General features: G+C 63.8%; 1 long non-coding RNA gene across 1 annotated transcript in view; it reads left to right on the top strand.

Moving 5' to 3' along the window:
- Positions 1–210: 210 nt before the first annotated feature.
- LOC125126705 (uncharacterized) overlaps positions 211–11,755 on the top strand; it is a 74,785-nt gene continuing 63,240 nt past the window's right edge. Inside the window, exon 1 of the long non-coding RNA XR_007134757.1 lies at positions 211–309. This is a non-coding gene — a long non-coding RNA (uncharacterized LOC125126705). The remainder of the gene's footprint in view (positions 310–11,755) is intronic.

Raw genomic sequence — 11,755 nt, 5'->3', positions numbered from 1 at the left:
GCGCGCTCTCGCTGGGTGGAAAGCTTTCATTTTAGAGCAGTTCAGATTCACAGAGCAGCTGCACAGACGGCGGGCAGGGACCCTGTGCGTGCACACTCTGTCCCCTCGTGCCAACGCTGCGTCGCTTGGGTGGGCGTCCCCGCCGAGACACCAGGGCCGGAGCCTTCCCGGCGGCTGCGTTACTTTCCTCCTCCCTGCTCTCTTCCAGGATGTCCCGTGTGACTCCTCGTCCTCGCCTGTCCTTGGCGTCCTTGACTTCGTGACGTCCTTGCTCCCGTGCCCCTGGGCGGTTCCGAGGAGAGCTCACAGGTATTTTGCGGGGCGGCCTTCGATCTGGGTTTGGCTGCGGTTTTCCGGGGGTTAGACCGGGGTTCTGGTGCGGGCAGGGTCGCATCCTCAGATCCGGGTTTTGAGGTTGCGCCTGGCCGGTCGGGGAGCGGGTGGTTGGGGGGCGCAGTGGCCGCATCCGAGCGCTTGAGGGTGGGATGGACGGGACTCGGCCGCGGTGGCCATAGGCCAGTGGGGAAGGAGCGAGTAGGTGGAGCCGCGTCTGGAACCTTTGGGGAGCAGGGCCGTGAGGATCCCCATTTCGGGCCTGGGCGCCTAGGTGGGTGGTTGGCGGCTGGCAGAGCTGGGGGTGAGGGTGCGTCTGCTGTCCTAGAATGTCACTCCACACGAAGGCTCAGGGCCACCACACCGCACTCGGGGGGGGGGGGACGGGGACAGAAAGTGGGGGGCTGGTGTCATAATTAATTTGTCAGCGCCGCGCTGTTGAATTACAAACGAATGCCCCCCAGGCCCTGCCCGTGCGTGAGCCTCTCACCTCCCGCCCTGCTCGGGAGGGGCTGCTGGAGAGCCCAGGTGGGCAGGTGGTCCCAGGGGGTACAGGGGCGGGTGCCCATCGGGCTCTCATCATTACTGTGGTGCCGACACGATGCGGCCACCCAGACTTGGCAGGGGCCTCCCTGAGGACTGGGACCTGGGCATCGCCGAGCGCTCACTGTGTGACCCGACCGGTCCCTTCCTACCTCCTGCCTCCATCTCCAAGAGGGGCCTGTGGCAGCCCTTAGAGCAGCCCACCCCCCGTCTCCACCAGGAAGCCGTGCACTCCGTGGCTTAGTTTGGGTTCCTCTGCTTACCTGGGCACCTGTCCGCCATCCACCCCATCTGTCTGTCCTTCCTTCCCCGTCTGTCCTTCCGTCCGTCCAACAACTGTGAGGGGGTGTTCGTAAGTTACATTGGCAGCTTGACATCTGAATATCCAAGAGCAGGTCCCTGAGTCCGCCTGGCCTAGCTGATGCACCTGCGGTGGGTGGGTGGGCAGGGGTGAGCCTGGGCACGCACGTGTGTGTGTGTGTGTGCGTGCGCGCGCGTGTGCGCACGTCTGTGTGTGTGTGGGGATCAGGTAGATGGTGGCAGCCTGGTGGGACATCCGTCCTGAGCCCCTTGCCCGGAGCAGGCTGGGATTGAGCTGTGGGGGGCCTGACGCCCCTTCCGCATGCAAGGACAGAGGAAAGCAGGCCCCTGACGGCTCCGCTTTGTTGTCATGGGCCCCAGAGGGGGCAGGTGCATCAGTGTGGGGTGGCACTGGGCATGTGCCGAGTGACAGCGGGACCGGTGGCTGCCCTGCCCGTGGCCTGTTCAGCCTGCCGTGGTCTTCAGGCTCCCCCCAGTTCTGCCCCGGCCTCGGACTGCCTGCCTGTAAAATGGGTTGAAGGGCTCAGTGTGCCGCCCTCTGGGAGAAGCGGCCATGTTCCAAGCGTCTGACGCGTGTGGGTTTCGTTCCTCCAGGGGTCCCAGAGTTCAGCGTCCAGGCCAGATGTGAGCCGGGGTCCCTGCCCGAGACGGGAGGGCACTGGTCCACCTCCGGCCCTGCTTCCAGCTGACCCCTCACTTCCTTGGGAGAGCCTCCGTGTGCCCGTCTGTGACGTGGGGCTGGTTCTGGGGATGGAGGGAAGCTGTAGGAACGGCGGCCTCGCTCTGCACCAGCACACAGTAGGGCCTCCTGAGGCCTGCTGTGGTCGGAGTTGGGGCTGCAGCCCTGCCCTCCTCTGCTCCAGGCCCCGGTGCTGGCCTCATTTTCCAGATGAGGCTGTGGAGGCTCAGAGAAGTGAAGCGACTTGCCCAAGGTCACACAGCCAGTCAGTGCTGCCCTTGGGGTATGAAAGGAGCTATGGTGCCACTGGGCCATGAGTGACAGAGGAGCTGGGGGGCAGGGGTGTGGAGAGCAGGGGCCTGGGGGCCGGGGAGGGGAGGAAGCTGGCCAGAGGGGCTCCCTGGGCAGGCGTGTCAGGGGCATCGCAGAGCCAGGCCAGCTGCAGCCCCTCCTCCCCATCTCCAGGTAGCCCCGGCGTGAGCCCCCCCCTGCCCCCCCTGCAGGTGCAGGGCCTGCCATGCACATGGCAGAGGCCATCCATGGTAGCAGGCTCTGCCCAGCTCCTCTGGCAACTCTAGCTGGGCTGGCATCAGGGCCGACGCCATCTGCCCCGGCAGCCCCTTACCCTCTCCTTATGCCTCCTCCTTGGAGGGGTACTGGGCAGGAGATGCCGCAGGGGCAGGCAGAGGCACTCAGGCTTCCCATCAGGGACAGCCACGGGCGCCAGGGTGGGGGGGCCTGGGCCAGACAGTAGACCACTGGAGCCCCCAGTCCCTGCCCCCTCTCGGCCCTTGGATTCCTGGCATCCTGTGCCAGCTGGAGGGGGCAGGGACAGAACCTCAGAAATGTCTCTTCTATCCCCCCCGCCCTCCACACTGTACAGACCCATAGGGGGTCAAGCCCCCCCATCTCCCCCCATCCTCCCATCTCCCCCCCATTCTCCCCCCCCCCCCGTTCCCGCCCACGTCAGGTAGTGGACAGCCCAGAAGGCCGGCGTGATTCCTGCCCTGCCCCTTCTAGATACGGCTGGGTCTCTGCACCTCCCCTGCAAGTCGGTGTGAGGGCTAATGGCTTCATACTTGTAAATAACTATTAATTAATAGTTAAAAAATACATCTCAATATACCGGTCGGGGTTGCATGCACACTGTGCACCCAGGCTGCCAGCTCAAAGCCCGCTCGGCCTCACCCCAACCCCCACCCCGTGGTGCCTTGGTTGGCAGCGGTTTCGGCATCTGTAAAGTGGGGCCGTATCAGGGCGATGCGCTGGCTGTGTTCCTGCTGCGCCTGGGATCCTCGCAGTTGTCCCCACTTCAGCTGGGACCCCTAAAGCCCGGACCCAGCTGTTTGCTTCTCGAAGGCACCGGTGGTTCGGGGTCCCCTGCAGGCCTCCTGGGCCACAACACCCAAAGTGCATGGGCGGGGCCTCGGGAGGAGGAGCCTGACGGGGGTGGGGCCCATCGAGGGGGGTGGGGCGGAGCCTCGCGGCCTCTGTGCAGCCCGGAGCACGGCCGGCAGGTGGCGCTGCGGCGTTTCCTAAGGCGCGTGGGTGGGAAGGCGCGGCGGGGTGCGTGGTGCAGGTACTCCGCGTGCACAGCCGGCCCGACGTGCACCCGATCGGACGCACACGTGAACCTCGTCCTGGCACAGCTGTTACACACCGACACAGATCTGCGCGGCCTAGAGTCACACTGGTTCCCTTACCCAAACACCTGCTCCCTGAATCCCTGGCTCAGGCTGCCTACGGGCCTTTGTCCTCCCTGCGTCCCCCGGACCCCTCCACCGGTAGCCCGGGGTCCCCGAGTCTTTCCCCAGCTGGGGCACTCCGAGTCTGGGTACCCCTCTAACTTGCAGATGGGGAGGGAAGCCCGCAGGACTCCCCTCCAATCCAGAGTGGAACCCTTCAGTCTGGCGCACTGGCAGCAGGCAGGCCCTGGGATGGGCTGGGGGCTGGAGTGGGCACCCTGCAGGGCAGTGCGGTTGCTGACCCCGTGGAGCTGGGATAGTCGCAGTGATGATGGCAGCTGCACCCGCACCCACTGGGCGCTAGCGTGGGGCAGGGGCTGGCGGAGGTGGTGCTGCTGTAATGCTCTCATCAACCCCACGTTCCAGGGCGGTAACTGAAATCAGAGCCGGGTGGCCACCGGCCAAGGTCACCTGCACGGGGGGCCAGGACTCCAGGTCCAGGCTCCCAAAACTGCCCTGGAACTGAAGGACACTTATTTTCTGCCACCAGCCTGTGTCCAGGACAAGCCTCTGAGCCCTCAAGCCTCAGTTTTTCGTGTCCAGGAGGGATGGCAGTTTTTGCCTGGGCCTTCCCTGGAGAACCGGCTTTGTGTCCTTAGGAGCCGGGGCAGAACCCAGGCCCGGCCCTCCCGGACGTGGGCTTATCCGGCGCCCGGTGGCTGAGCTCCCATCCTAACACGCTCATCCTCCGAGGCCTCAGCTGCCCCATCTGTGCGTGGGGCCTTTTGCCCACCGACAGTGGGGAGAGGGCTGTTGAGACGGGGGAGACCTGGCTCTGCGTGTGTGTGCATGTGTACACGTGTGTACACATGGAAGGACACGCAGAAAAACCCTGCTGTGATCAACGCGCCCCAGTGAAGGGGCCCCTGCCGCCGGCACACAGGGGGACCCACGGGCGGCGGAACTGGGGCCCCAGCAGAAGAGAACAGCCATGCACCCCCCGCCCCCAAATCCTCCACAAGCACAGTTTATCTTGCAGGTCAACAATTTGCATTGTCTGCTCGGCGGGATTGTTCCAACACCCCGGAAACGCAGAGAACACGCCTTAATTAGATTCTGCAGAACCCTGACACACAAACAAAAGATATTAATATCAAGCGCTGCAGCTTCAATTGTAGTTTACACAGATCAGAGAACATTTTGGGTGCAAAGAGGTTGTGCGTGTGACAGGTTGTTACTTTACAGGTTGGCGACGTGGGGGAGTGACAGGCTCCTCTGGGGGAGGGAGGGGCGGGGCCAGCCTCGGTGGGCGGGGTCAGAGCCCGGGGCCCCGCCCCCCCTCAGAGGCCGGCGGGGCGGATCAGGGAGGGACAGAGACAGACCCCGGCTGCTGTTCTCATGAACATTGTACGAGAAATGACTATGGAGCCAAGGGTGGCAGAGGCCCTTCCTGGTGGAGGGGTGGCCTGTCTGCCCCTTGAGTCCCTTCCAGACTGACCCAGGCTCCGTGTCCCTGCAGTGGGGTACATTGCTTCCCTTTATATGTTATTGCTCAAATCTGACAGGAGTAACAGCTTTATTGAGGTATAATTCACATGTGCGGTGGAGTGAGCTGTGCCCCCCCAAAAGGCGTGCTGAACTCCTGGGTGCGGGTCCCTGGAGCCATCGCCTTATGTGGGAACAGGGTGTGTGCAGAGCTTAATCCGGCTGAGATGGGGTTTCAGGTTGGGCCCCGGTCCAGGGTGCCTGGTGTCCTTCCGAGACGTGGAGGCGGCCACGGGAAGCCGGAGGCGGAGTCTGGAGCCCTATGTGGCCACAGGCCAAGGAACGCCAAGGGCGGCCGCCCCCAGGAGCCCCGGAAGCCGGGGTCCTCCCTGGAGCGTCTGGAGGGAGGCTGGCCCTGAGCCTTGGGCTCAGACCATGGGCTCCAGGACCTGGGACTGCGCTTCCTGTGGCCTTGGGGCACCTGGCCTGCAGTGCCCTTGCGGTGGCGCCAGGAAGCTCCTGCCCCAGGCGGTACAGCCTCCCTTCTGAGGTGTGTGTGTGTGGGGGGGCTAGTGCGTTCAGAGACCTGAGTGACATCATCGCTGCCTGGTTCTGGAACAGGGCCGTGGCCTCGGGAGGAAGGCCCGCACCCACCCGCGGTCACTCCCCGTCCTCCCGAAACCCCAGCCCCGCTGTTGCTTCGGTTTGCCTGTGCGGGACGTTTCTTAGCAATGGGACGTGTGTCCTTTTGTGTCCGGCTTTTTTCCCCTGTGCGGGTGTCTTCAGGGTCCTTCCTCCTTGTGGTGGGGCCGGTGTCCCCTTTCTAAGGCCGAGTCCTGTCCCCTCGTGTTCACAGACCGCCCTCGTTGACCTGCGTGTCCCGTGACGGGCGTTGGGCGGCTTGCGCGTTTGGGCTGCGAGAGGGATGCTGCTTCTGGGGACAACGAGTACAGCTTTTGGTGTGGCAAGTGTGGTCGGCTTTCTTGGGGGTGCGCTTAGAAGAGCTCGAACCGTCTTGAAGAAGAACGGGTAACACGGGCACGTGGTAAAAACCAACCTTGGGGAGTTCCCATCGTGGCGCAGTGGTTAGCGAATCCGACTAGGAACCATGAGGTTGCGGGTTCGGTCCCTGCACTTGCTCAGTGGGTTAACGATCTGGCGTTGCTGTGAGCTGTGGTGTAGGTTGCAGACGCGGCTCGGATCCCGCGTTGCTGTGGCTCTGGCGTAGGCCGGAGACTACAGCTCCGATTCGACCCCTAGCCTGGGAACCTCCATATGCCAAGGGAGCGGCCCAAGAAATAGCAAAAAGACAAAAAAAAAAAAAAAGAAAAGAAAAAAGAAAATGTTAGTGTAGTTACAGGGGCCCTAAATAAATGGGGCCAGACAGGCATGACAGACCTGGAATTCAGTCACCTACTCGTGTGTTCTTATAAAAAAAAAAAAAAAAAAACAACCTTGGGCTTCACGCAAGGGGCGGCTTCACAACCGAGGGTCCCTTGCGGTGCGGTTCGCGGCTGCCCGGGGGGGGGGCGGTGGCTCGTGGGCTCGCGCACATCCAACCCGCCCCGCGCCTGTGCGGGCACGAGCGGCGGTCCCCCTTCCCCGCGGTGACAGCGGCCCGGTCCCGCGTCTCGCTCCGCTTGGCTGCTCTGCAGGCTCCGGCGCAGGGTCCTGTCTGCAGTGCTGCCCACCGGCCCCTCCGTGAGTCGTTTCCAGCAAACGGGGCGATCCGTGGGGCCCCTCGTGGCCCCGCGTCCCAGCGCGCTGCAGGGCCCGTTCCCAGAGGCCTGGTGCCGGGGCCAAGGGCGAGTGTTGTCTTAGAGCCTGGGCCGTCCTCACAGCACAGACAGGGAGACAGGCCTGGAGGGGCCGGTCCGCAGGTCCGCCCTCCTCGGACCCTGACGGGGACCGCATGGCCTGCGTCCACCCATGTCCAGCCCTCCCTCCCTCCAGCCCCAGGAGGCTGAGGGCACCCTAGGCTGGTCTCCCCCCGGCCCTGCCCTAGTCCCCGTGTGACCTCAAGGAGTGGCTTTGCCCTTGGGGCCTCCGTATCCTGCCTGCACCCTGGGGTCAGCCTCACTGTGGGCCCCTGTCCGCCCGCCCCCACCTCCAGGCAGGCCTCCGGCATCCAGGGACCCTTTCGCCCACGGTGCTCCTCCCTCCGCCTCCTGCCTGACGCCGGGCGTCCTCGCGTGGCCCTGTGGCCAGAGCATGAATGTCCCCTTCAGGACACTCGTTTCCGGGTCTGTGTGTTGGACTAAAGCGGACCCCAGGGCTCAGTGCCAAGTCCTCCAAGCGGGACACACCCCTCAGGCCCCCACCGAGGGCATCCAGGCATTATCCCCTTAAGCTTCACGCCAGCCCTTTGAGACAGAGGCTGTCATGGACAAGAAAACTGAGGCTCAGAGAGGGTGGGCAACTAGCTTGAGGTCACGCAGCGAGCAGTGGTGCCGCAGGGGCGGACCTCACGACGGTCGGACTTCAAAACCAATGTCCTCCGTGGGTCGGGAGGTCAGGGGGTCCGCAGGCCTCTCCCTCCTCCCGGGGGCCGGGAGATGAGTTGCGAGGAGAGGTGGCCGTTGTCGGGAAGGGAAAACGGGATTGCTTCAAAGAAACTGCCTCTGATGGATTCAATTATATGTAATTTATACAATGGCGGCTGGAGTTTCCAGCCAAAAAAAAAATAATAATAATAATCGCATGACGCTCCTTCCAGGGCCCCAGAGACAAATTAAAATAACGTAAAGTGAGTTGCTAATTGGCGTGGGCTGCGGGAGCCTGGGCAGCCTGCACCTGACACGGGAACGCCGGCTCCCCCAGGCCCGCCTGCCTCCCACCGGCCGCCCCGCGTGTGCACCTGTCCGCGCATGCACGGCGTGTGCCCGAGACGCCTGGGCGATGCCACAGGGCTCTCCCCGTCCGCAGACGCCTCCAGCCCACTCGCCCATGTCAGAGGATGGAGACCGAGGAGTGGCCACGGGGCTGCCCCTTCCGGCCACCTGACCCGCCACCGCGTGGAGGGCGTGCGTGTCCAGGGCCAGCAGGCGAGCCCCTCCCCGTGGCCTGCGGGCCCCACAGCTCCTCCCACCCCCGCTGTCCCCACCCCCAGGGGCTCTGGGACTCACCCCTGCTCAGGGAGGGGAAGGCTCATCGGAACATTTGCTCGAGCAAAGCAATCCTTTTTTCCTGCTGGGAGAGAGAACCCGTAACAAGGAGCAGAGGTGACCGCTGGCGTGGGAGGGGCCGTACGGAGGACCTCAGGGGCCCGAGCCCCTGGCCTCGTTCTCCCCACGTACAAAGATCCAGCCTGGGACTTTGAGCCTGTGGGGGCCACTCACTCTGACCCCAGCTGGGCACGCCGCCGCCCCCTCTCTCCTGAGCACTGCGTGGTGTCCCACCCGGGGTCTGCGGCCCGAGTGGGCTTGCGTGGCCACAGTCTCTCCTGTCCCCGAAGGCCCAGGCGCTTTTGATCCCTGAAAGCACGGCTGCGGTCCACCACTCTGCCTGCCTGAAAGCGGAGGCCAGTGGGTCAGGGCTGGCTCGGGGACTCGGGGAGAGGGGGCCCTGCAAGCCACGTGGCGTCGGCACCCTGTTCCCCCCACCCATCTACATCCTGCCCCTCCAAGGCCACTCCCTGGGACTCTGCTCTGTCCCCGGCTCGCCCGGTCCCCAGGGCCTGAAGCGCCACCGTGCGGCCACACGTCAGGAGCTCAGCATGGAAGCTCACTGAGGGCAGGGAGGGGACTGTCCCCTCGGGTCCTCGGGGCCCCGTGCCGCCACAGGGGCACAGCTCGTGGCTGGTGGGTAAATGGGGTGGCATCACCTTCCTTCCAGCTCGGAGCAAGGGTGGAAGTAGATATGTTTGAAAGGAGTCAGTAGGTTGAAAAGCAAGCGAACGGACCAGCGCACCTGTGCGTGAGCGAAAAACACCGAGGGACTGACGGGGGCCGAGGAAGGACAGGGCGGGAGCGAGGAGCGGCTCCTGCGGCTTGTGGGCAGATGGGTCGTCAGCGCCCCCCGGGTCCTTCTGGGGACCTCTCCGCCCGCTCTGCGGAGAGCCCTTCTCTGGGGGTTTGCAGTGCCCGGGGCGGGCGCAGGGGGAGCTCATCGGCCAGCACCCGCCCTTCCTCCCGAAGTGGTCCGACGTGAACAAGAACCATCCTTGGCTAAAGAGACTGAACCCTACAAGGCAGGAGAATGGAAGACGGCCAGGGTCCTGGCCACACGCCGCCCGCCAGCCCGGTGCCCACGGGCAGCTGCTCCAGCCCCTGCCCGAGTACAGCTCTGAGCCTGCTCCGTCACCTGGCTGCTCTGGGGCCCGGCCCCCCGGGGCCGCTACGCCTGTCTTATAGATGGGCCCGCAGAGGTGCCAGCCTCCCCTGAGACGGCGTGGCCTGGGCCACGGGTCCCAGCACTTCTGGATCCTGGATCCGCACACGGTGTGTGTGCCGGGACGGTCCTCAGAGATGCGGCTGGGGGGCCGGCCCTTCGCAGATCACCTGGGCCTTCACGTGCACCTGCCTGGCATCCTCCCCGCCTGGGCATTGCCCTCCACCTGGCCCCCCTCCCCCTCTTCTGTCCTCACCCCTCTCCTGTCTCTAGCTGCAATTACAGCTAATCAGATACCTGAGCCGCTTGCAAAGCTATTAGCAGCTCTCCAGGCCCAGTGGGAAATCAACCCGGCTGGACAATTAGCTTTTTAGTTGCAACTCGGATTCTGATGCAAGCAGTAAACAACTCAGGCTGGGCCCCTCCCTGCCTCTTCCTCCGCCACGCCCCCTCCCCCCCTCTTCCCTCCATCCCCTCCTCCTCCTCCACCTTGGCCAAGCCCCCACCAGGCAGATGCCCAGGGGCGCTGGGGGAGCACTCCAGCTGTCCCTTCTCCCTGCCTGGCCTGGGCCAGCCACCTGACACTGTCCACGGCCCTGGAACGGCTGAGCCTCCCGGAACCATGAGGGGTGGCAGCGGTGTGGGGGGGGCACCTCGCTATTTGGGGGGGGTCTGCAGGCCCCACTCCCCCGGGCCAGCCCAGGCTGCACCCCCCCCCGGCCCCCCACCGCCACCGCCCCTGCCTGCCGAATTTCTCACCGGCGTGTGTGTGTGTGTGTGTGTGTGTATACGTGTGTGTGCGTGTGTGCGCCCGCCCGTGCACGCGCCTGTTTGTAATTAAGCAGTTAATTGCGCCGGTTCTTGATTAGCTTTGGGGGATGGTCGTGTTCGAGCGAGATGAGGTGTTGTGTACAGTTCAGAATCATTTAGAGAAATTGGAGCTAATTTTGCTGTCTGCGCTTATTACTGCATTAATTTAATTTGGGTTGCTTTTAGCTCATTAACACATCTAATTAATTCGTTGACATCACTATTAAGATGTCTCTTTGAAATTGGCGTCTCCAGATAATCAGGATGGAGGGGCTGACACTCAGGCGCGGAGCTGCCTGGGAACGCGGGCGGGGGGAGCGACCAGACCACTAATGAATTTCCCGTCAGAACCGCTGGGTTTGTCAGGAGGTGCGGGGGGCGGAGGGGAGCGGAGACAAAGGAAGAGGGAGCCCGCGAGCTCAGGCAGCGGCTCGCCGGGTCTTAAATATTGAATTGCTTATGAAAACAAACAGACTCCGCGCGGGAGCCTGGCTGTGCGCGGGGCGGGGCCGCCTGAGGCCGCGTCCGGGCGGGGATGCTGGACGGGCGCGGGCCGGGCCCAGGTCGGGGTCAGCCCCAACCCGAGGCCGCGGTCCTGGGGGACCAGGAGGGCAGGGCAGACCTGCCATGGCCAGGGGCGGCGGGGGAGCTGAGGCCCAGAGCGGGGAGCGGGGTCACCTGAGGTCACGGGGGACTGTGGGGACATCCAGTTGAGGTTGGGGCAGCTCAGGGACGCACGGTAGACCAGCCACATCCAGGGTGACTGGCGACCCCTCTGTCTCCCAGAGACCCCTGCTCAGTGTGCACAAAGGTGACCCTCCCCCCTTTGACGACGGGGCCCGTGCACGGGCAGGGGCTGCAAGGCAGGATGTGGCTCTGGGTTCTGAGCTTGGCGTCTGCCATTGAGGGCGTCCTGGGGGCCCCGGGCAGCCCCCACTTTCCGCTTCCACTCTTGGACCCTGGAGAGTCCCCCCGTCCCTCATCTGGGGCAGGGTAAAGCTCCGTGTGCCTCAGAGAGTATTCTCAGATGTCTCTTACTCCAGGAAGACCTCCTGGATTTCCCCGAGACTCTGGTGGGCAGCAGGTGCCAGGGTAGGGCAGCAACCTACCACATTCTCCTTGTTTTAGCAAAGTGAGGATTTGTTCCTCTCCTTAAGAGCAAACTCGGAGTTCCTGTGGTGGCTCAGCAGTTAATGAATCTGACTAGCATCCATAAGGATGCAGGTTTGATCCCTGGCCTCGCTCAGTGGGTTAAGGATCCCGTGTGGCTGTGGCTGTGGTGTAGGCCTGCAGCTGCAGCTCCGATTAGACCCCAAGCCTGGGAACCTCCATGTGCCGCGGGTGCAGCCCTAAAAGAAAAAAGAGCCAACTCGGAGACTCAGCCCAGTTTCACTGGACTGAACGTCTGTCCATTCGTTCATTGACCAAACATTTATTAAGCCCTTACTGTGTGCAAGCCCCTGTGTCAAGGGCAAGGACACAGAGATGAGCAAGTTTCTCAGGGCCTCACATCTTCTCAGGAAGGCCTCCCATTGCCCTGTTGCTTTGGTTTCGGGGTCTCCCATTGGTT

This window comes from Phacochoerus africanus, chromosome 5 (genome assembly GCF_016906955.1).
Source record: "Phacochoerus africanus isolate WHEZ1 chromosome 5, ROS_Pafr_v1, whole genome shotgun sequence".
NCBI classification, from domain to species: Eukaryota; Metazoa; Chordata; class Mammalia; order Artiodactyla; family Suidae; genus Phacochoerus; species Phacochoerus africanus.
The sequence above is the reverse complement of the archived record's forward strand: the minus strand, read 5'-3'. Positions and strand labels throughout refer to the sequence as shown.